Source organism: Theropithecus gelada, chromosome 10 (genome assembly GCF_003255815.1).
Source record: "Theropithecus gelada isolate Dixy chromosome 10, Tgel_1.0, whole genome shotgun sequence".
NCBI classification, from domain to species: Eukaryota; Metazoa; Chordata; class Mammalia; order Primates; family Cercopithecidae; genus Theropithecus; species Theropithecus gelada.
In genome coordinates this window covers 42,235,337-42,260,286 of record NC_037678.1, presented here as the reverse complement: position 1 = coordinate 42,260,286, position 24,950 = coordinate 42,235,337, and positions in this window count along the sequence as shown.

Sequence of the window (24,950 nt, the reverse complement as noted above, 5' to 3'; positions counted from 1 at the left end):
TATTTAGCACTATTATGTCCCAGGTAAGAAGAACTGCTGTCCTGGAACCCGAATCTGTACAACGGCAGCCAAACCCTCTTCCCAACAGACCTCAGTGAAAGGCAGAAATCAAGAAGTGGTTATCACATTAAGAGTTAAAAGAGAAAGGTACTATTAATTTTCCATTTTTAGCCATGAAATCTGTAGCTGTATGCTTATGAGAAGTATTATTTTAACCTTCATATTTCTCTTTACATTACTTTGTGGAGACAAAATTAAAAGTTAAAAAATTGATACCTGACATCAAAAGCTCAGCATGCTGAAGGGTACAAGTCATGAAAAGAAAAAAAAGAAGAAGAAATGGTGGCCTTTGAAGACTTTGGGGGGTAGAAACATTGAAGAGTTTGCATTGTCTACAGAGACCTATGTCAGAGAAATCGCCTAGAAAGATATGTGGCAGGGAAGGAGAAAATAAGACCTGAGTACTTTGGAGTGACACCTTACAATTAAAAGAACACAAAACATCTGAAGAGGTTTCCAGAAACTAATCAAGACAGTACACAATAAGGTATACCTGCCAGCTAACCCATATTTCTTATATTTATTTATTTATTTTTTATTTTTTATTTTTCCAAGACGGAGTCTTGCTTTGTCGCCCAGGCTGGAGTGCAGTGGCGCGATCTCGGTCGGCTCACTGCAAGCTCCACCTCCTGGGTTCACACCATTCTCCTGCCTCAGCCTCCCAAGTAGCTGGGACTACAGGCATGTGCCACCACGCCTAGCTAATTTTTTTGTATTTTTAGGAGAGACGGGGTTTCACTCTGTTAGCCACGATGGTCTCGATCTCCTGACCTCGTGATCTGCCCGCCTCGGCCTCCCAACCATATTTCTTTTCTATTTATAAATTGTGGATTCTTTCCCTGTATCTCTAATAGTAATGAAACATTTTGCCTTAGCTCATCTTCCCTGCTTCAGCCACACCCTCTGCTGTGCCGTGACCCAGCCTTAGTCCACGGTGGGTCCAGGGAGGTGGTCACCCATGTGCTTGTGAAGGTAAAACGTTCCTGTTCAGGTCTCAGTGCAACTCTGTTTCCAAGAAGCCCTAAGAAGGAGGAGAGATAAACTTAAGAATACTGCATGCCTCTTTTCTGATTATAAGAAACACTTCTGTAAATAAACCAAGAGTGTAAAAATATAGACAAGATAAGTATTGTGTTGGAAGGAAATATATCCATCAAGTAAAAAAATATTGGTAGATCAAAGGAGTGAAAATAATAACTAGCATTTATTGTATGTTTACAATGTAGCAGGCACTTTACTTAAACTGTTTCTTTTACTTTGTACAATGACCACTTTAAGTACTAGAATTTCTTTTCCCATTCTACACATAAGGACAGTGGGGCCAAGAGAGCTGAGTGGGGGCCCAGGGACTGCCAGTGTGGAGTCCTGGCCTCCAGCAGGGGTTTCAGAGCTGCCTTGTTGCAGTGACACAGCTGGGGCCTGGCACAGGGTACCTCAATAGAAAACAAACCCTCTTCTCCTCCCTTTCCTGATCAGCCACCCCATATATAGGTGACAAGAACTTTCTTTCTTTCTTTTTCAAGACAGAGTCTTGCTCTGTCACCCAGGCTGGAGTGCTGTGGTGTGATCTTGGCTCATTGCAACCTCCACCTGCCAGGTTTAAGCAATTATTCTGCCTCAGCCTCTGGAGTAGCTGGGATTACAGACACGTGCCACTGTGCCTGGCTAATTCTTTTTTTTTTTTTTTTTTGTATTTTTGGTAGAGATGGGGTTTCACTGTATTGTCCAGGCTAGTCTCAAACTCCTGAACTCGTGATCTGCCTGCCTCGGTCTCCCAAGGTGTTGGGATTACAGGCTTGAACCACCACGCCTAGCAACAAGAACTTTCTAAACCCACCCCTTTGTCTATTTTCACCCATTGCTTTCCAATGTAAAAAGTGCAGTTTTGTGGAAATTCAAACAAGCCATCCGGCTGAAGCCTCCCTGGGGAGACCTGACCTTCTGCACTCAGGCAAGGCCAAAATTAAGATGCTTTCGCTCTTTCTGGGCTTGTCTTTATCCATCTAAGTAATAAATACTCATGTCCCTCCATTGTGATAAATCTCCCCTTTATGATCAAGCACCTCAGTGCTGTTTGAGTGATGGATTTGTCAAAATCCCTGGAGGGCTGGCCTCTGCTGCTGCAGGCTTGCAGCCCCCACCCCTATCTGTTTTACTTTAGGACTGCAACAGTGGAGCATCCTGCTGACCTCCTGTATATCAGGTGGTTCCTTGTGCATTGAGATGCTGCAGTCAGCACTGGGCCCTGGGGCTCCTTCCCCAGATAACCCCAAGGCTCTTCAGGCTGGGGCCTGCAGGTGTCGGGACCTCAGCCTGGCCACAACGTGTGCCCTCACTTCCTTAGGATCCGGACACCACATAGCTATCTTTTTATTTCTTAATTTATTTTTATTGGATATTAACAAATTTTAATTGTATGTATTTATGAGATTATATTTATAATGATATATATATTATGAGATACAAAGTGATATCATGACATGTGTATGCCATGTGGAATGCTTGAATGAAGTTCACTAACATATCCATCACTTCAAATGCGTATTTTCTCCTTTCACCTCACTGAAACATCCTTTCGCCTCTCACTGAAACATTGCATCCTTGACCAGCATCTTCCTATTCCCCAACGCTCCGGCCCCTGGTCACCACGATTCTGTTCTCTGCTCCTCGGTGTTTGATTGTTTTCCGGCCCACATAGAAGGGAGGTCATGCAGTGTCTTTTCTTTTTGTGCCTGGCTTATTCCACTTAGTATAAGGTCTTCCAGGTTCATCTGTATTTCCAGAAATGACATAAATTCCTCCTCTCAGCCCAACTCATGCAGGTGGGTCAGCATTTGTGTCCACAAGGCCCCCTCTTATGAGATACCTGAGACTTTCAATGCTAAGAGCAGGATGAGTGCCGTCAGAAAATATGGCTCGGAATCCAGGAAACTTTCTACACAGAAGAAAAAGTTGATAAGCAAGAAGGTATCTTCGTTTTGACAAAAAAAGCCTGCTGGGTCCTTGAAAGTGGCCACGTCCAGAACAAACATAGGCCTTACATGGAAATGAGAATTGACTGAAGGAGAAAAACGCTTCCCACTGCCTCCCAGCATGAAGACATGAACACTTAGGTTGAGCTCCAAATACATTTTTAAAAACATAAAACAAACGCACACACCTCTCTGTGCTTTGCATTTGGTCCAAGGACACAATGGAAAGGCATTCTGCAGGTTCCAGTTTTCTTTCGAATCATTTGAGCAGTTCTGTGACAGTGGGTTTGTGAAAAGCTACAGTTCTTTTATGTCTTGGACCACTTAGGGTCCATCCCCTCTTCTCCATGAGAAAAGGAGCGTAGAGCAGCCTGCTTCAGCCAGCTGGAATTGACTCACCTGTACTACAGACTCACCTCCACTGCAGCACTGGAGATTTGCCTAAGAATATGACTAGCTTGTACAGATAGATACACAAACACGCACACACAATAGGTAAATGTATTACGATGACTGACTAGGCTGGGTTTGGTGATGCATGCCTGTAGTTCTAGTTGCTTGGGAGGTTGAGGTGGAAGGACCCTTTGAGCCTATGAAGTTGAGACTGCAGTGAGCTGTGATCACACCACTTCACTCTAGCTTGGATGACAGAGCGAGACCCTGTATCTAAAGAAAATGTCAGTTATAGCACAGAAAGTCCTGTGTCCTGGGAAACCTCACAGTCCCAGGCCAACTGGGGTAGTTGGTCACCACAGTGTCTGCATTTCTAGAATGGACAGCTTCATCTCCCTGCTCCTGCTTCCTGGAGGTTGGAGCTAGAAGGAGATCTTCTAGTTATGTGATCAAGCCTGAGATGGAGAGACATTCTGTGCACATCACAGGGAGAAGGATGTGCACGAGATCTCTCTGTCTTTAGATGTTTTGCCCTGAAGCTGCATCACCACAAGGCCCTTGGTTTAAGTCACTGCCTTCCCCCTACCCCATCCGGTAGCGAACCCAGAGATACAGAATGAAGACTGAGAGTTGTGTAGAGGTTGCCCAGAGGGCGCTGGTTCTCATTCTGCCTCCTTAGTGGATGTAGTCTGAACTCAAGAGTCCAGGCCCAACAGTGGCTGAAGCTCTTAATTCAAAACTGAATCTCTGAACAATCTGGCACTACTTAGAGGGGAGAACCTGGCATGGACCATGGACAGAGACTGCAGCTAAATTCCAAGAGAGGACTGAGGAGCAAGGAAGCAAGAGGGCCCAGGGAAGGGAGGGGTCCAGAGGGAAGCGTGACAGGCACCGACCATGCTCCTGCCATCTCTGCAGGGACCCAGAGAAGGGCAGGTGCTGTGCTGGGCTCTGAGAGAGCCCTCATTGCAGAGTGGATTTGGGAAGGAACGTTGGACTGTGAGGTAATATTGGGATGGGTGGCAAGGGTCAGGAAAGGGCCACATCTTCCTTCCAGGTCAGCCTTTCATTTATTCATCATTGATGGAGTACCTACTATATGCCAGGAACCATTCTAGGTATTGAAGCTACAAATACAGCAGGGCTGAATAACATCCTCATATTCACATGCACACAGAATACTGAAAGCCCTCATTTTCTTTATATTAAGGAATGAAAACTCTGAGCCTTCATCCTTCCTGGCAAGAGGAAAATGCAACCTCATTTGTTTTGAGGAATTACCCCCCATCTGCAGGCCCCCAGAAATTGCAGGGTTTTAGGCAGCACCAGGCATCGAGGAGGCTGCCCTGGCCATTGCCATCAGGAAAAGATGCCTGTGTGCCACGGTAAGACCAGAGAGGTCCAGGGACTGTGCTGCAGGTACTGTCCTGGGCTGCAGGAATCACTGGCCGGGAGCTCTGGGTTGCAAGGCTGGTGTACCATACAGGTGTGTCCTAAGATGTAGCCAGAGCTGGGGTCTCTGCTGCTTATGGATCCTCTCATCCCATCCTCCTCATCTGTCTCCTCCTAGGAGGCACTCCTTTCCTCCAGTCCTGCAGATTCGACTCCATTCCAGCTTTCCAACACCCTCTCCTCGTGTTCTTCCCACCCTCTGCCCACACCTAATACCTGCCAAGCTCTTTCCTATTTCAAGGTCTTTGCACTTTCTATTCCCTGTACTATCAGTGTTCTTTCCTGGATTTCGCATGGCTGTGTCAGCCTAACTTTGGCCTCATTTCAATTGTCATCTTCACGGAAGGGCCTTCCGTGGTCACTTGATTTTAGTGGTCCTCATCCTTTATCACTTTCTATCCTACACCCTGTTTGCTTTTCTTCATCGTAAAATATTACATCTTACTGTATCATGGTGACTTGTTTATTACATGTCTCTCCTAGAAGAATGTAGGCAAATATGGGCAAACTTTGTCTTGTTCACCACCAAATCCCCAGTGAACTTTCCAGCCTCTGGCACATAGTAGGTGCTCAATAAATACCTGTCGAATGAAGGACGAATGAATTCAGAATGTCTGGCTGCTCCCACACTAGGTACAACACACTTAGGGTTCCTAACTCCTGACTCCGAAGCATCCCTGTGAGTACAGTTGACTGACTAGAGAAGTAGTCTGTTTTATTTTGTGTCTGGCTTTCATAGAATACATCTATTTCTATCTTAATTAAAAAATAAAAAGAGACAATAAAATGTGCTGTTACAGATTGGACGGGTAAAACAATTGACTTGACAGTAATCTAGGAATTTAATTATAGCAAAACATGTCCATGGAATACACATACTCAGGAAGGAAGAGTTGAAGAGCTTCAATAAATCATTGTTTTTAAAAACAGAAGACGTCTTTGTAATCGTCCAGCTACTGCTGATGAGGCCATAAAGAAGCTCTAAGCAGCCTCCGTGCCATGCATCATGGGCTCTAATATGCAGGCGCCTCTTTAGAATGGAAAGCTGCCTGGGAAAAGGCTAAACCATGTGGTTATTTGTCTCAAATGGAAAACAATGACTCAACGTATGGGGGAGACGGTTAGCGAAGCTCCTTCTTGACTGACCACGTGGTCCTGCACATCTTTGACCAGAGTCCTAAGGAGCAAGGGAAAGGGCAAGAATTGACAGGAAGTGGTTGCAGCCCCGGTTGGGCAGTCATCTGGGTAGACAGGTTCTGGGAGCTCACCAAGCACAGCAGACCCGGCTGTTCTTCCTCTAGGTTCGGGAGGGCTGAGGACATCCTTCTGGGGCCCACTCTTCTGAGGATGGGTGCAGATAGAGTGGCTCTTCCTGCTCTGGCACCTCCTTCATCTGTCAGCTCCCCAGAGAGGCCTCCTGCCTGTCTTCCTAAAGAACTTTCCATTCTTGCCCCTCCTCACAACCTACCCATTGCCGTCTTTAATCTTCTTCAGAGCCTTTGTCCCCATCGGAGAGTGCCGATTGAATGATTTTCTTTTTTGTGCCGCCAGGTCTCTAGTACAATGCAAACTCCCAGAGGTCCACTGTGCTCCCACCAGTACCTCGGACAGAGCTGAGCTCGCAGCAATTGTGTGTTAGCGAATGAACGAGTAGGCAAGGATGGAATGCTCCACCTGATCCTGAAACTGAACATTCATCCATACCAGTCTGTTCCTTGAGGAAGTGCAAGTGCTCATGACACTGATGAGTCCCCAGTGAGTGGAGGCTCTGATCCCACCCTGAATCTGCAGAAGGGTCCATGAATTGAAGCCATTATTTATTTTTCATTTTATTTATTTATTTATTTATTTATTTATTGAGACAGGGTCTTATTCTGTCACCCAGGCTGGAGAGCAGTGGTACAGTCACGGCTCACTGCAGACTCAACCTCCTGGGCTCAATAGATCCTTCAGCCTCAGCCTCCTGGATAGCCAGGACCACAGGTGCATGCCAGGAAATTTTTGTATATTTGTAGAGATAGAGTTTCACCATGTTGCCCAGGCTGGAATTTCTAATCCTTTAAACGTTTCCTGGGAGCCCAATCCTGTGATAAAGCTCTTACCATGCACACACATACACACACACATGCATGTGAAACACAGACATGTATACATGTAACACACATTGTTAATAGTGGAGTAATCATTAGTGTGGATTGTTAAACCTTTCATTAAAGAGTGCACTAATCATTAGTGTGGATTGCTAAACCTGTCTAGCTTTCCGACTCTTGTGCATATGGTAGGATTATACTTCTGGTGTTCTCACTACCCCACCCCATGGTTGGGTGGGTTTATGTAACCAACCCTAGCTAATGAGTTGTGAGTGGATTGACATGTGTTGCTTTCATGCCTGAGCACGTCCTTCTGGTGTGAGACCCGAAAAAGCTGTCCCCTTCTTTGCTGCCTGGAGCAACAAGGCACTGACCACTCAGCCCATGGCATGCTTGGGTGAGAGTCCCCTGGTGCAGTCCTTTTGCTCAATGATGATGGGCATGTTGCTTAGAGGAGAAATAAACCTTTGCTGTTTGGAGCCACTGTGGTTAGGAAGCTGTTTGTTACTATAGCATAGCCTCACCCACCCTGACTAATAAAAAATATTGTTTTCCTCTTTATGCAAAAATAAAGTATAATATAAACATTTCAATATGACAGAAACTAGTTGAACTCACCCAAATTCTTACTACTAAGAGGCTTGTAATGTTTCAGAGTATGTCTCTACATTCTTCCAGGGTGTGTGTGGGTGTACAGGCATGTAGAGAGAAAAAAAGGTTTGTCTATTTAGATGTGTGGACATAAATATCATAAAAGACAGAGACCTCTGTATCTATGCACCTGACTCTGACTTTATCATTGTGGCCAGTCCTTAGATTTCCAAGTTTCTAACCTGTCAAGTAAGTGAATTTGTGCCCAAGGTGGGGTCTTGATACACCCAAGGTCTTGGAGTTTAAGAGCAGAGCTGCCTGAAACAAAAAACAACAACAAAACAAAACAAAACAAAAAAAACCAAGTCTTTGTTCTCCCAGAAAGGCTCTCTCCACCACGACTCACCATTCTGTTTATTTCTTTGTTTCTTCTGACGATGGAGGATTTTTATTTTTATGCTGGGAGCAGGGCCAGGAAGGTATTTCAAATATCATCAATCCTTTTGAGGCACTAGTCATTCTATGCCTGTCTTTGCACCCTTCCTTCCCTCTGATTCCTTGGGTTATGTGTTTATCCTCAGGCTATTTTGTTCTTCTTTAGATTGGAATAATTTCCCAGGGCTCAGGTACTTCTCCATGGGTTAAATCCGGCTTTTTTAAAACTGTTGCTTAAGGACCATGGGCATAAGCATTGCCGGAGTTGCTTGTTGAGCCTTCAGATGCTTGAGCTGTCTCCAGACCTGCTGAGATGAAACACCAGGGCTGGGGCCCGGGACCCAGGCATGCTTAACTCAAGGAGGAGTTTCTTATGCACCCTGAAGTTGAGGCCCATGGAATGGGCAGTAGTGTGAAAATAAGCCCTGTAAGTGATTGTTAAACCTCTGCAGGCCTGGGCTCAACTTTGATCACCTGTATGGTGATGCTGTCATTTGGTGATGAGGGAGTATGAAGGTCAAGTTGGAACTTCAGCAGTTCCAAAGAAACTCAAGTTCAGGAGGGATGACAAGAATGTGTTTGTTCCTCTGTTCATGATCTTAGATACAGGTACAGGACTGGCAGAAGTAAGTCCCTTCCCTTGCAGTGGACATCTGTGCTTGCCTGGCACCTGTACCTGGGAAATGGAATGTGTGTTTTCCTTTTATGGAACCACCCTTCTCCTGTTTTTAGTCCAGGAGGTTTGAGAGAGGCTGACTCCATCCCTATCCATAAGAGAACTTCCCTGGACCTGGCCTAGACAGCCAGTTTTTCCCATTTCTATGACTATAGTAATTTGTTCAGGGATGGGCATGACTCATCAAGCAAGGAAGACTTGAGACTTGTGCTCAGGGGACTCCTTTTTTGGGAAAGAGCTCTCTCTTTGCTGGAACAACAAGCTGATCAGAGGTGAGCCTGGTGCTGCTAACTGTTAGCCACCAGAATAAAGGGGGAAATTGCCCCAGAATAAAGTCAGTGGGAATGAATGTAAATTGCATGATGACATTGGAGCACCTGTATTTGGCCTGGTCCTAGGTCGTTGGGTTATAGGAGTCAATTATTTTCTTGTTTTTAATAGACCAATTTGTATCAGGTTTCTTTCACAACCAAAAGAGCCCTGGCTGATGCGTCTTGAGTCTCACTCGCCAATCTTGGTTTCACAAATTGCTTGTGATGCTGGTCTGGTGCTCAGAGCTGATGGTGGTGTTTCTAAAAGGTGATTGGCAGCCCTGCAGGTAGTGTTCCTGTGACATTGGGCCAAGTGGCTCACGATGCCCAACGCATTCACCAGGGATCGTCTCAGGCAGGTGGTTGGTTTAACTCAGCAGATGGTGCCCCAGCTTCACCATGAGCCAAAACTCAGAACAGCTGGTCGCCCCGTCTCCTGTTGCTTCCCAAGGAGGCAGATAACTCTACTTGGAGACTCTTCAAGGTCTGTTCAGAGGTTCTGCCATTCATTTTCTGCCAACCGTGCTGGCCCTGGTTCCAGCAAATGGCTGGCTGCACCTCCCCTCACAGACACTCATGTGGAAACAGGACCAGGAAGCTGCCTGCTTGGGTTTTAGTTTTGTCTTTATTTGTAAAAATAGAAGAAATCAAATATGTTGCAAGGAATTCCAGTGTGAGAATGATAAAACAGAAAACTCTGCCTGCAAAACACACAGAGCATTGTGGTTCCAATAAGCTGGGAAATACTGGTTGCAACAGAGTAGAGTAGATTTTTGTGCTGCGGGGGCAACGTGGTGCTGCTAACACACATGGGCTGTGACTTGACCAGGCAGGGGTGCTGGCAGCTTTTGCCAACCCGACTTGCCCATAGGACCCTGGCTTGGAGAGTGTCTCTGGGAATTACATGTTCTGCAGAGGACTCCTTGGGAGTGTTTCAAGGATGAAGATGTAAAAGGATCTTCTCCCCGCACTGGGGTGCATCTGTAGCCCTGGAAAGTCCATCATGATAATCGGAGTTCCATTGTTTACCTTGCTTATTTGCCAGCTTCATGAGGGCAGATGCCTGCCTGCCTCATTTGCGACTCCGTCTTCAGCACCTGCCATGATGCCGACGCGTGGTTGGCGCTGGCTGGATGCCTGTTGAAAGAGGCAATGAACAGTGTATGGATGAGGCTACATGTGCTTAGCATGGAAGCAAGGCGAACTGATGCAGCAGGCAGGCTTTCCGTGGCTTCTGAAGGGCCGTGGTGTGAAAGGAGGGATTAGTTATACTCCTTGTGGCTTTAGAAACCAGAAGTGGTGTCCATGGGTGGTCTTGTCATAGAAGTGGAATTCAGCTCAGGATAAAATAGGCTTTTCTAGCAGTTGGTAGCAGCTCAACAAGCAATGCGCTGCCTCCAGAGCTGGGAACATATGAGTATTACTTTAGAAGGATTTGTGCCTCAGATTTAGGCTTGCCTGCTATTATTCTTGATGGTAAGTCTGAGTCTACAATCATGTTGAGCTAGCCATGTGTTCTTTCCCTGTAACTTCTTAATCTATGATCTAAGCTGTTTCTGAAAGCTGTTGGCGTTGAACTCCATGTTTATCGAGTCGACTTCAAATATTTGAAGGTGTTGGTAATGTTTGTTATTTGCCCTGAGAAGCCCTGAATCCATATTACTGGGTACAGTTTGGTTTTCTTTCATAAATTCAACATATATAAAAATAAGATAAGACAATAAAGTGATTGAGGAAAAAAGTGCTTCCATTTTCAGCGGTTCGTTTACAGAGTGGCTGCTTTCTTGGTGATGCTGAGTTTTAGGGTGTGTCTCCCAGAAGCACAACCTGATAAGAGGATGCCTGTGCAAGGGCTTTATCAAGAAAGTGATCCCTGGGGAGATTGGCAGGAGGGAGTAAGAACGGCACGAGGATGGGGAGAAGCGAGCAGGGTGTGATCTCAGGCAAAGCCACGCAGACGCAGAGCAGGCTTTCCTGATCCCACAGGTAGATTCTGGAGTCTAAGCTACATCTCCGTCCTGTCACCATCAGAGACAAGATGGAGAAGCTGTCGCACTCACATGCTGCTGGGGAATGCTCTAGTTCTTAGAAAGTACTTGCCTAAGTATCAAGAGCGAAGTCCTATGGTGTCTGAACTAGCTCTCAAATGCTGCAGCAAAGAAGAACAAAGCAGAGAAAAAGAGAGAAAAGAAAAAGAAAACAGTGTATGCATGCTGTAAGTGATTCTTCAGCAAAACATCTCTATATAAATATCTATATATAGATACATAAAACACACAATGTGGCAAATGAGTGTTTAAATGAAAGTTCATTGTTTCAACTTTTCTATAGGTTTGTAATTTTCGAGATTAAAAAGAAGAAGAATTAACCTTGATTCCGCCTTCCAAAAATAAACACTGCCAGTTCTGTTCATATTTTGGTCTGTAGTATTTCCTTCCTAATGTGGGTGTATGTGTGTAGGGGTGTGTGTGTGTGTGTGTGTGTATAAGATGTATTGAAAGTTGCTCTTAGAGTGGGAAATGGTAAAATGAAACTATGGTGATATTTACACAGGGAACCCATGAACACCCAAATCCTCCCTTAGCCCAGACACTCCTTCACCACAAAACAACACAGATCCCAGTGAGCTGGTTCACACTAGTGGCGGCCTTCTTTACTTGGTCAAGGTTTGCTGGAATGCCTGTTGTCCTCAGTAAATCCACCCACGTCCTTGGTTTGATGGAGTCCAGGAGGGTGACTGGGGCAGGGCATGCTAGCCACAGAGCCAAAGTCTTCCCAGCAAAATGGGAGACACTGGGACCACTTGTCCCATACGGCCTTGTATCCAAAGGAAAAAAGAGGCAATGATTTTCTTCACAGGTCCTATGGAAGGAAAACAAGAGATGCCATGTGCTGCCACCTTTGTCGCAGTTTTCCTCTAAAGGTGCAGTCCAACCATGACACCTGAGCTTAGGCAATTCTTCTAAGGTGTAGATCAGTGTATCTTACCCTTAGACCCAAGTCACCTTTGGGGAGGAAGAAGGAAGAGGCCAAGCCCGGAGTCTTGATGCCATCAGAGAGATGATGGGATAGCCACCACGGTGCTGTATGTAACCTGCTTTATTTATTTGGTTATTTGAAAGTTAATAGACTTTGTTTTTAGGGCAGTTTTAGTTTTACAGAAAGAATGAGTGGAAAGTACAAAGAGTTCCCACACACCAAGTTCACCCCCTACCAGTTTCCCTATTATTAACAGCTTGCAGTACTGTGCTGCGTTAGGTACAATCCGTGAGCCAATATTGATACACTATTATTAACCAAAGCCCACAGTGTGCATTAGGGTTCACTCTTAGCGTTATACTTCTGTGGGTTTTGACAAGTGTATAATGACATGTATCCACCATTACAGGATCATACAGAGTCGTTACTGCCCTAAAGACCCTCTCTGCTCTGCCTGTTCTCTCCTTTCTTCCTCACCCAGAATCCTTGGCAACCACTGATCTTTTTATTTCCAACATACCGTGAACATTTTCTTATGCCATTAAATATTATTTAAAAATGAGCTTTTTAAAGATTTACTTTCATGTTCTCTAGTTATTTTATATATATATATTTGTTTGTTTGTTTGTTTGTTTTGAGACAGAGTCTCGCTCTGTTGTCCAGGCTGGAGTGCAGTGGCCGGATCTCAGCTCACTGCAAGCTCCGCCTCCCAGGTTTATGCCATTCTCCTGCCTCAGCCTCCCGAGTAGCTGGGACTACAGGCGCCCGCCACCTTGCCCGGCTAGTTTTTTTGTATTTTTTAGTAGATACGGGGTTTCACTGTGTTAGCCAGGATGGTCTCGATCTCCTGACCTCGTGATCCACCCGTCTTGGCCTCCCAAAGTGCTGGGATTACGGGCTTGAGCCACCGCGCCCGGCCTATATATTTTTAAAGACATATATTTTTTAATTTCAGTGTTCATTTTAGATACGGGGGGTACATGTGCAGATTTGTTACATGAGTATGTTACATACAGTCTGGGCACGGCAGCTCATGCCTGTAATCCAAGCACTTTGGGAGGCCGTGAGAGGATCACTTGAGGCTGGAAGTTTGAGACCGACCTGGGAAACATAGTGAGACCCCATCTCTACAAAAGAAAGTTAAAAATTACCTGGGTGTGGTGGTGCACACCTGTAGTCTCAGTTACTCAGGAGGCTGAAGCAGGAGGATTGTTTGAGCTCAGGAGTTTGAGGCTGCAGTGAGTCATGATTGCACCACTGTACCCCAGCCTGGGCAACAGAGAAAGACCTTGTCTTTAAAAAACAAAAACAAAACACATTAAACCATCTGTATTAGTTAGGGTTCTCCAGAGGGACAGAACTGATGGAATATATATGTATGCATATACATATATATATACACACACACTCATATATATGCTCATATATACATATATATATATATATATGAGTTTATTAAGTATTAACTCACATCATCACAAGGTCCCACAATAGGCCATCTACAGGCTGCAGAGCAAGGACAGCCAGTCCAAGTTCCAAAACGGAAGAACTTGGAGTCCAATGTTCGAGGGCAGGAGGCATCCAGCATGAGAGAAAGATGTAGGCTGGGAGGCTAGGCCAGACTCCTTTTCTTTTTTTTTATTATTATACTTTAAGTTTTAGGGTACATGTGCACAACGTGCAGGTTTGTTACATATGTATACATGTGCCATGTTGGTGTGCTGCACCCATTAACTCATCATTTACATCTGGGTGGGTGCAATCTAATCAGCTGCCACATAGCTAGAATATAAGCAGGCAGAAAAATGTGACAAAGGAGTCTGAGATACCATCTCAGATGATTATATTCTAGCTATGCTGGCAGCTGATTAGATTGTACCCACCCAGATTAAGGGTGGGTCTGCCTCTCCCATCCCAATGACTCAAATGCTAATCTCCTTCGGCAACACCCCCACAGACCCAGTATCAATACTTTGTATTCTTCAATCCACTCAAGTTGACACTCTGTATTAACTCTCACACCATCTATGCTTGGGCGTTTAGGCTATTTTCAGTTTTTTTAGTTGGCTATCACATTGCTGTGATGAACATCCTTTCACATCAGGGTTTCCCAACAGTTGACACTTTGGGCAGGATAATGCTTTGTTATGGGAGCTGCCTTGGGCATGGTACGATGTGTAGCAGCACCACTGGCCCCTACCTCCTAGATGCCAGAAACACCTACCTTCCTCCCCTCAGTTGCAACAACCCAAAATTTGTCTTGCTGAATGCCCCTGGGGCAATATTGCTGCTGGTTGAGAAACACTGCTTGACCTCCGTATATCTGCACACATCTGATTATTTTCTGGGGCTAGGGTCCTGCAAGTGGGATGAGTAATTCGGGTTGTTTAAATATTTTTAATTCTTTTGATGGAGTTTTGTATACTGTCCTTCACAGAGGTGTTTATCCATATATGACAACAAATTATCCTCTTCTCCTTCCACTGAGAGGCTGCTTGGGGAAATGGGGGGAGTGTGAGGTCTCAGAGGATTCGATCTGTGATATGGAGGTGTCTGGGGCCATCTGTGGAGTGATGGATATGGGCAGAAAGAGCTCCCTGCAGGACAAGTAAACTTGCCTGTGAGTAGCTTTGCCCAGCACCGGCCTGGATGCTGATGCTATGTTGTGAGTTCCTATCTTTTGTAAACCTCCCTTCCACTCTGGTCATCACATCCCTCCTGGCTGACAGGAGCCCCGGGAAGGCAGGTGATATGGCTTGGCTGTTTCCCCATGCAAATCTCATCTTGAATTGTATTAAATAGTTCCCATAGTCTCCATGTGTCATAGGAGGGATCAGGTGGAAGGTAATTTAATCACGGAGGAGGTTACAGTCTTGGTGTTCTCCTGCTAGTGAGTTCTCATGAGATCTGAGGGTTTTATAAGGGGCTTTTCCCCTTTTTACTCCCTCACTTCTCCTTGCTGCCACCATGTGAAGCAGGACATGTTTGTTTCCCCTTCCGCCACGATTGTAAGTTTCCTGAGGCCTCCCCAGCCATGGTGAACTGTGAGTCAATTAAACCTCTTTCCTTTATAAATTACTCAGTCTCAGGTATGTCTTTATTAGCAGTGTGAGAACAGAATACTACAGCAGGGGAAGCAGGTAGTGGCTTCATAGCACAGCCCAGTGGCCTAGCATGAGCCCCACGAGGAGCTCAGCCAGGCTGCAGCACTGGGTCCCCGAAAGGTGCAGATGAGACTGAACTGGTGACTGCACAGGCAGCTGTCCGATGAGAAGGGACTCCTTAAAACTAATTTAACAAAAAGCAGGTCTTCCAGCTGGCAGTGGCTTAGGTCTGAGAAACCAGACCTGACCTGACGTCTCACCCATGCTTTGTGACTAGCCCCCTCCAAGCCCCACCACGGCCCTGCCTTGCCTGCATTTTGAGCCATAAACACAAGGTTTTGCTCATGATTACTTCATTTTCATCAGGAAGGAATTTAATTGCCAGGTCACTGAGAGCAGAGAAAGTCGAGACAGCACTTCACGCTCCAAAATTTGCTCCTAACTCTTCTCGCACCTGTGGTCTTAAGAACACAAGCCCTCTGCAGATCTGCTGCCTCTTCCTCCTTATTTAGGTGGCTTCTCTTCAAGATTCCCCTTTCCTCTAAGTTTGCTGATTTAGATCAATCTATTTTCATCAACTATGAAGCTTTTCCTTCCTCTAGTCAATACATGCCCCTTTGATCAATATTCTACTCTCTGCTAAAATCATGTTTGTGTTTCCGTGTTGCAATCTTCTTTGTGCACATGTACCAGGAGCCATGGGTATGTAGAAGTATGAATTGTCCACATCCCGAATCGCCTCCTGGGGAGTTCGCTGCCCCATGTTTAAAGGGAGTTTACATCCCCCTCCTGCCATCAATTCCCACAATGGTCAGTCACACCAGCCTCACAGCCACCCTCATATCGCACTGTGCGGATGGGAAGTGGAGTCCACTGTGCCACTTATGTTGGGATCTGGGGGTTTCTCCTGACTTAGACTCATGGTTGGGGAGGCCGTGTGGAGACATCACCTCTCACTTCCCTCATCCTCATGTATCCAGCACAGGTGTGCAGAGGCGGCCGATCCTGGAGAATGTGCTCCTCCTCCACATGTAAGGGAGGCTCCATCTGGAAGGGTCGCTGGCTGTGAGCTAGGCCAGATCCTTGCACACCAGCTCTCGGTGCTCATTGGTACCAGCCACAGCTCCTTGTGAGCTCTTTAGGAACACAAGTCTCACCTTAACCTTCTTAGTAAACCTCATTTGACCACTAACATAGTGGGTGCTCACTAAATGTGTTAGAGTAGTCCCCTCTTATCTGCAGGGATTACTTTCTAAGACCTCTACTAGAGGCCTGAAACCAAGCGTAGTACTGAACCATGTATATACTATGCTTTTGTCTTACAAACACATACCTGTGAGACAATTTTATTTATAAATTAGGCAGAGAAGGAGGTCAATAATAGTATCTAATAATAAAATAGAATCCTCATAACAATGTATTTTAATAAAAGTTATGTGAATGTGGTCTCTCTCTGAAAATATATATTGTACTGTACTCACCCTTCTTGTGCTGGTGTGAGACGATTAAGTGCTCAGGTGATGAGGTGATGTGAATGGTGTAGGCATTGTGAGGCACTGTTAGGCTGCTATTGACCTTTTGACCACAAGTCAGGAGAAAGATCATCTGTTTCGGGGGATTTTAGATCACAAAGCCATGACAATGTCCTATGGATGGACCAATGTCAGGAACACAGGATGTGGATGACTAATGGGTGCGTAGTGTGTACAGTGTGGACACACTTGAGGACTAAACTCTGATATTTTACTTCTCTTGTCCAAATTCTTATCTAAGGGGCCTGGGGAGTCTGCTCCACAAACTATAAAATCTCTTTAGAGGGGTCCTATTTAACCCTATCTAACACGACTCCCTTTCCAACCCTATTCTGGTATCATATCACATGATAGATAAAGAAGGAAATCAAAATATTTTACCCCTAAATAGATTTATTTGCCATATTTTGAAATGACCTGCAAAGCCATTTTTGCAGAGGACCATTGTCTCTGCAAAGAATCTCTGTTAAAACAGCTGGATCTTTCCCCCTTCCAAGCCCTCCCAGTCTGAAAAGATTAACTGCGCATCTAGCACCTAATAGAGGCCTGAATAGGAAACATTTGCTATCTGTTGTCTCCAAAGGTGGTCACCTGTGAGGCTTCATCTATACAACGAGGGACTTGCTCTCTACAACCCCTTACCTTGAGCTAGACAGGCCTTTCTAGTGATTCCAGCCCTGTCAATAATAACTTAGCTTTTTCATCCAATTGCCCATCAGGAAATCTTTCAATCCACCTGTGTCCTGTAAGCCTCCTGCTCCAAGTTGTCCTACCTTTCCGAACAGAAGTAATGCATACGCACATTCATTGAGTGATGGCTGACGCCTCCCTTTTCCTACCCACATACATTGATTGATGCCTTATGCCTCCCTCAAACATATAAAACCAAACTGCCCAACCACCTTGGACACATGCTCTCAGAACCTCTTGAGATTGTGCCCTAGGCCTTGGTCACTTATACTTGGGCAGAATAAACTGCATTAAATATTTTACAGAGTTTGATTCCTTTCCATGACACAGTGGACAAAGGATGACTTATATCCCAGGTGGGACAGGGCAGGATGATGTGAGATTTCATCATATTACTCAGAATGATGCACAGTTTACAACTTATAAATTGTTTCTTTCTGGAATTTTCTATTTAATATTTCAGAAATTCAGTTGTCACCAGGTAACTGAAACCATGGGAGGGAAAAAAAAACAAAAAAACAAAAAAACAAAAAAACTGTGGATAAGCAGTGGGTCTACTGTAATTAAGTCGTGGAGAATGCTATCCCATCTCCCCGAGGACTACCACTGTTGTTAAATGGCATTCATTTAACAGGGATCGTCCAGTTTTCAACAGAATAAAATAATTACAACTCATTGCTTGAGTAGGGTAACATCGTTAGACAGGTCTGAATAAGAGTCTTATTCTTAAAACATATGAAAACAAAACTCTCTGTTGTTTATGAAAACTTTTTAATTTATATTCTTGTTTACATGCACACAGTCCAAATCAGTGACTTGGTGCCTGCATCATGATCTTAACAGGACAGCTGATGAGTAAAGAAGAACTCAGCTTTCTGGTGGGGAGTTCAGAGCACGTGCGCTTGTATTCCGGCGTCTCATGAAGCGAAAATGAGTGAATGCAAGATGGTGGGATGAGGGGTAATGTCCAAAATCTAGATCTTTCTCCACATCTGTAGCCTGTGTGCCCTGGGATTGAGTAAATTAAGATGGAAACCACGTGGCTGGCGGCCTCCGAGTTGGTTTTATTGCCATATGATGCCTACACCAGGGGAATTGAACAATGTACTGGACTGAGCCTGAATCAGAAACTGAAACTTTGACAAAAGGTTTCATAAGTTTCAAAATGATATATAAATTCCCATGGTCCCTTCCAAAAATTCACTCCCAGTCAACACCACCACCTCCTGAAAGACATGGGGGACGGAGGGAAGGAAGTATCAACAGAGAGTGGCAACCTTCACGGAGTGTCCTGCGTGGTCTAGGTTTAATCTGCAGTAGTGCAAATAAACTGGGTCTAAACTCTCTGGGGCTCCAAGTGGGAGCTTCGAATTCTTAAATCTATGGACAGTCCTGTGGTTCTCCAGGTGTGACTCCTGGACCAGGAGCAGCAGGTCACCCGGGAAATTTACTGGGAAGGCACATTCTCAGCTCCCCCCAGGCCTCCTGAGTCAGAGGCCCAGGGTGAGACCAGCAATCGGGCTTTCATGGCCAGCAGGGGATCCTGATGCATGGTCAAGTTTGAGAACCACTGGGATCCACATTCCACATTACCAGCATTCTTAATCTCATTTACAGAGGGCTCTAAATTTCCTGCTAACTGAACCACTCTAAATTAGCTGAGAATTAAAAGAAGAAGGAATGCGATTATGTAAATGAAGGTTATTCAAATCTCCATGCCTTGAGGAACTCCTTGAGCCCTGGAGGGCAGCGGCAGGGGAGGAAGTATTATAGTAACCGGTGGTTACAGAGCGGAGATCCAGGCCAGCCCTCTGGGTTCAAGTGCATGCACAGCTGCGTCCAGCTGCATGATCTGGGCTAAATACCTTAATCTCTTTGCATCTTGTTTCCGTCTTCCATAAAATGCTGATCTATAGCACCTACCTTATGGAACTGTTGGAGGGTTAAATCAGTTGAGTGAAGCATTTAGAAGCTTTCCCGGCCAAGACTAAGCGCTGCTTCTTGTTGTTAGTATTATTTATCTGAATTAATTTTCAGTTCTTCTCCCATTTTTAATAGATCTCAACAGTGCTCTTCGCTTCTTCCATAGCAACATGTCAAAAAACAAATGCACCATCATCCTTTCCATTTAAATTAGGAATGTGACCAGATTTAAGGAACAGACATTCAGTTTAAACAAATGAAAAGTTATTTTTCTCGCCTCGGAATCTGAGGCCTGGCAGTTGCTGATGTCTTAGTGATTCGTTCATGTAACTCTCCTCTGAGACCATTTCCTTTGAGCTCTGCAGAGTCAGAACTGGATCACTCGTGGGTCAGTAGGCCTGGGGTGGGGGATGAGAATTTGCTGCTGCTGTGCTGCCAGCCTGTAGGCTGCACTTAAAAGCCAATGCCTTGAACGCATCAGGACACATCATCTGAGACTGGGAACGCTGTGCCTTGAAGAAAATCAGGATGGTGTTTGCACGAGTAAAGGGGGACAGTTGTGAGGTCTCAACAGGCAGCCCGAGACACATCTCTTTCCAACAGGCTTTGTCCTGACTTTCCTTGCTCTGCTGAGGTCACCATCCATGTCCTAATCCCCAGAATTCATAGCACATCCTTGTGGATAACAGTGACCATTTTCAAGTGACCAGAGGACACACTGAGGATGGTGAGTTCTGGGGGAATATTTCATATGATGCTGGTAGTGAAAAGAGGTTTCTTCTGCCTGAAAACTGGTGTTATAGTAGAAACGTGGCATGGCAGCTATAGCCCGCAGGGGCGTCCCCCGTCTCTGGACATCTTTCCTTTCTCTGCATGACACCCCTGCACGCTGGCTGAGCACCTGCTGACCTCAGAGGGGCCTCCTTCTCAGGAAGTCTGTGGTCAGACCAGAAGGCATAACTCTCATAGAGGCAAAATCACTTTGGAAAATACAAGTAACTTTAATAAATCCCTTCCAATTTGAGAACAGATTATCATGTCTTTATTGAATCCCATATAAAATGATAGAAGTTTATATTCATTAAACAGACTACGTGCCGGGCACTCTAAAATACCCTAAGTAATGCATTTAATCTTCACAACAACCCACTGAGGAAAGTGCCAGCATCACGACCGTGGATTGGTGAGAGAACCGAGGCACAGAGAGGCTAAGGAACTTGCCCAGGTCACACAGCTTGTCCATGGTGGGGCCAGATTTGAATATAGGTAGTCTGGATTTGGTGCTGTTCCTCTCCAAAATGAAAGGTCTTGGTTGGCACCTTGGAGTCATATTGTAGGAAAAACACATATCTTCAAAGTACCGGAATCAGAGAGTATGGTAAGCTGTTTCCCTGGAAGAGGTACAGGGGAAACAGGGCAGCTGTGGAGTCACCAGCTCACGGCCCCCACTCAGCTGGGGAGTCACAGACTCACAGCTCCCTTGAGCTGGGGAAATCACAGATTCACAGCCCCCGCACCGACTCATTCCAGACATGCACTCCCAGGGTGGAATAGAGTGGAGTTTTGCAAGTGGTTCTATTGTCCATCTCTTTGTCACTTCTGGATTTCCTGCACCTGAAACAGTGATCAGTGCGGAGGACCTGCTCCGTGTCCCCGTGCTGCAGAATGAATTAGGTGATGAGCACAATGTCCCCCACAGAGCATTTTACCCACACTTGGGTCTTCAGTCGCCTCCTGGGTCTACTTCACCAGGGTATAGTTACGCTAAATGGTTTTCTCAAAATATGTTTAGCGATGCCCTGATATAAACACACCTGGTGATAATTTTGGGTATGACATGATTGGCGACTACCTCTTATCCTCCTCCACAGCCTCATTCTGATTTTTGTTTTAACTCTGTAATTATGCAAACTCAAGTTTTATATGTGATTGATTTTTTTTCCCTTGCATTATGGAGAAATTTTCCTTTGTGTGTACATGTGATAGATGGAAAGATAGAGAGATAGGTAACTGGATCAGCAACACGGAACAGCACAATAACCAGCTACTGAACCCACAGGCATCTTTTTGACTAGCAAAGGTAATCAGCAACCAGCCTCACTAATTTTCCATGTTTTAACCCCTATTGAGAAGAGGGTCTTCCTGCAGGTGGTGTCACTTCAATCCCCTCCCTGATGTCCTCAGCCTGGTAGAGCCCAGATGTGTACTCTCCCTTAAGGGTCAAGAGGCCATCATGAAAAGCTATTGAGCTAAGCCCTGGGGGTACGAAGTGAGCAAGACGTGGTCCCTGCCCTCATGAGTTTTATATTTTAACTAGGAAAATGGAATATTGACAACAAAGTGAGTAAGTATAGAATTGCATTGTGGTCGTTGCTATGAAACGGGATAGGGGACATTGCTGGAGCGGATCCCAGTAGACCTGGCCTGAGTCTTCACTTCACTTCTAAAGGATGGGTGGGAATGTGTCAAAGATGGGGAAAAGTCATTCCAGGGGGAGGGAACCAAAGGCGCGAAGGTCCCAGGCAGAGAGGAGAGTGAAGCGTTCAAAGCACCGAAGAAGGTTTTGCTGTCATTTATCACACTGCAGGCCGCCCAGAAGTGGAGCATTCTCCAGAGTTTTGGGGACACCACCCCATGTGAGGCTTTTGGAGTTGGGGTCCTGTCTCCCACAAAAGGGCCGGACAAGGCCAGGCCCTGGCTCCCTTGCCCCTGTGGTCTGTGATGAGGCGTTCATGACTTTGAGGCGGTGGCGGGGATGTTAGCTTAGTGCAGTAGGGACTTTAGGGTTCATCCAGGTGATGATGATGGAGGTAATGGCATCTGGTGGCCTTGGTGCCAGCTGGGATCCCTTGCCTGCTTTCCCCGTCCTAAGCCTGGTCCTGTAACGCCCCCATCAGGCCTATGGGCTCTCCAATAGCCTTGAGCCCAGCAGTAACTTCCCACTGCCCTTTAACTTAAGTTAACCAGAGGCAGATTCTCTTCTTGGCAGTGCTGAACCTTGACCCTTACAGAGGACCAGTGTGGCTGGAGCCCAGGGAGGAGGGAGAAAGCGCAGGACCCATCAGCCAGCCAGCCCCTCCCTGCCATGCAGGGCCTTGGCAGGGGCAAGCTACAAAAGGGTTTCAAACACATGGGCGTGGGGCATGTGTTCAATGCCATATAAAAACCTCATTATTTCCTGAGGCATACAGGGTTTGGAAGGGGACTGGAAGGAGGATTCTATTTTCTCTTTCTTTTGAACATCTGGAACTCTAAAGAGTGTTAATTTTTAAGTTGCCACTAGGAATGATGGAAGAAACGGGTTACCCATTTAGAGGATGATTATCAAGCTGCAGCCTGCACGAAGTCCATTTTTATAGCTTGCTCTGACCCCCCGAAACGCAGAGTTGATAATGACAGTTTGGGTAATGCTTTGAGTTCAATGGTGTAGCAATAAAGAAATCTAAGTGGAAAGTGCTTCTCGCTCCTGGCTAAGTCCTTCTCTCTGCAAAATTTCGCTTCAAGTGTCTTTTCATAATAAAATAATTCTGCATTCCAGCTGAGAACTCCATGCACTCACTCGCTAGTCATGTGGCAATCGCCTGTTTTTTCACTGCTGGGCAGGATTTGCTAATGGGCACTTTATTGCTAAGTGTGTTGTCCCTTTGGGAAAAAAATAATTTTATCCCAGCGCATGTCTGTCTCCAAGTCTACTGATCAGTGGCGTTATTATGCTTGCAAGAGTCATTTGTAAGCTTTTCAAGTGATATGCCAACGTCTCTCCCCTCCTCCAGGTAAAAGAGAAAAAAATGCTAAAAGCAAAAAGCCAGATCTCCCAGGGGATGGGGGGAAGCGTCCTTGCCATCAAATCAATGTTTATCTTACATGTGTTATAAATCAGGATATGCCCTGCTCGCTGCTTTTTTTGGTGCATGTTCCCAAAGTTAGCCTCGCTATTAAATAAGAGCAGAAGTGGTCTCAGAAGAGAATTCAAGTTCCTGTCTCACTTCTTAGTTGTCAGACTGAGAGAAAGGGCCCCAAACTCTGAGCCTTGATTTTCTCATCTGTGAAAAGGGAACAGTAAGGATATTTAGTTTTTAGGGTGACATAATAAAGTCTAAAAAGCACTGAGCATTATTTTGAGTATGTAAGAAATGCTACTTTACAGTTGTTCTGCTTTTTCTTTCTTGAGTAGGTGCAATTTTTGCAAATGCCTCAACATTCAATGGATAGTCTATGTTCGAGAGTGTTCTTTTCATCTTTACTGTTAATCACCAACCTATTTGGGGACAAGACAGAGATAACGTCTGTATCTTTATTTTTTCTTAAAACATTGCTGAATTTCTTAAAAGCAAAACTTTCCTGAAACTTGCTTGTTAGGTGCTCAGAAGGAACACATACTCAGTCCTTACTGACAGTGACTGTCTGTGAGAGGTTTGTGTGTGTGTGTACGGTGTGGACATTCTTATAAACATTTTCATAGATGGATAAGCTGATATTCAAGAGGTTGAGTAACCTGCCTAAGGTTGCCGCTGAAGTAAGAGTCAAACATGGCCATGAATCAAGGTGCTTGAGAAGCCAAGTTTCTTCTTAATCTTAAAACATCCTCCCAGCTTCTCGACCATTCTTTGGTGCTCTCATTCCTGAAGGAAGATAATCCCAATTTAGAATATGTAGGTCAGCATGACAGGTGGCCTGGAAATGGGTCATTAGAATGTCAGATATTCTGGCAACAGTGTTTCTCAAATTCAGCCATGTGGGCTGCCAGGTCCACATCTCCTGCCCCCATGAAGTGAACTGGAACTTTCTTGTTCGTGGCTCTCGAAGGAGAAACCAAACAAGGCAATGACCCACCGTAGTTGTTGCCAAGCAACTCATGTAAGTCCAAAGCCACCAAGGGAATGTCCTTCCCACAGGTGAGCTAGCGTGGGCGCTAAGCTTGACTTGTTTATGGTGGCTGCCACCAGACTAGAAGGGAAAACTGAGTAAAAACCATCCTATATTCACTAATAAAATATAATATACAAGTATATTTCTCTTATATAAAAGTTCTTACCCAATACATTTAGTGAACTCAATTCTTTTTTTTTTTTTTTTTTTTTTTTTTTTACCTTATTAGGCAGGAATAACATCGATCTCAAAGCTAGCTAGTTAGGGAACAAATAAGAAAAAAGGTATTGTAGGAAAATCACTTTTAATTAATTCGATGTGAAAAAATTCTTTTTAATTTTTTTATTATTATACTTTAAGTTCTGGGGTACATGTGCAGAATGTGCAGTTTTGTTACATAGGTATACACGTGCTCTGGTGGTTTGCTGCACCTGTCAACCCATCACCTACATTAGGTATTTCTCCTAATGTTATCTCTCCCCTAGGCCCCCAACCCCCTGACAGGCCCTGGTGTGTGATGTTCCCCACCCTGTGTCTATGTGTTCTCATTGATCAACTTCCACTTATGAGTGAGAACATGCAGTGTTTGATTTTCTGATCTTGTATTAGTTTGCTGAGGAAGATGGTTTCCAGCTTCATCCATGTCCCTGTGAAGCACATGAACTCATCCTTTTTTATGGCTACATAGTATTCCATGGTGTATATGTGCCACATTTTCTTAATCCAGTCTATCATTGATGGGCATTTGGGTTGGCTCCAAGTCTTTGCTATTGTGAATAGCGCCACAATAAACATGCATGTGCATGTGTCTTTACTGTAGAATGATATATAATCCTTTGGGTGTATGCGCACTAATGGGATTGCTAGGTCAAA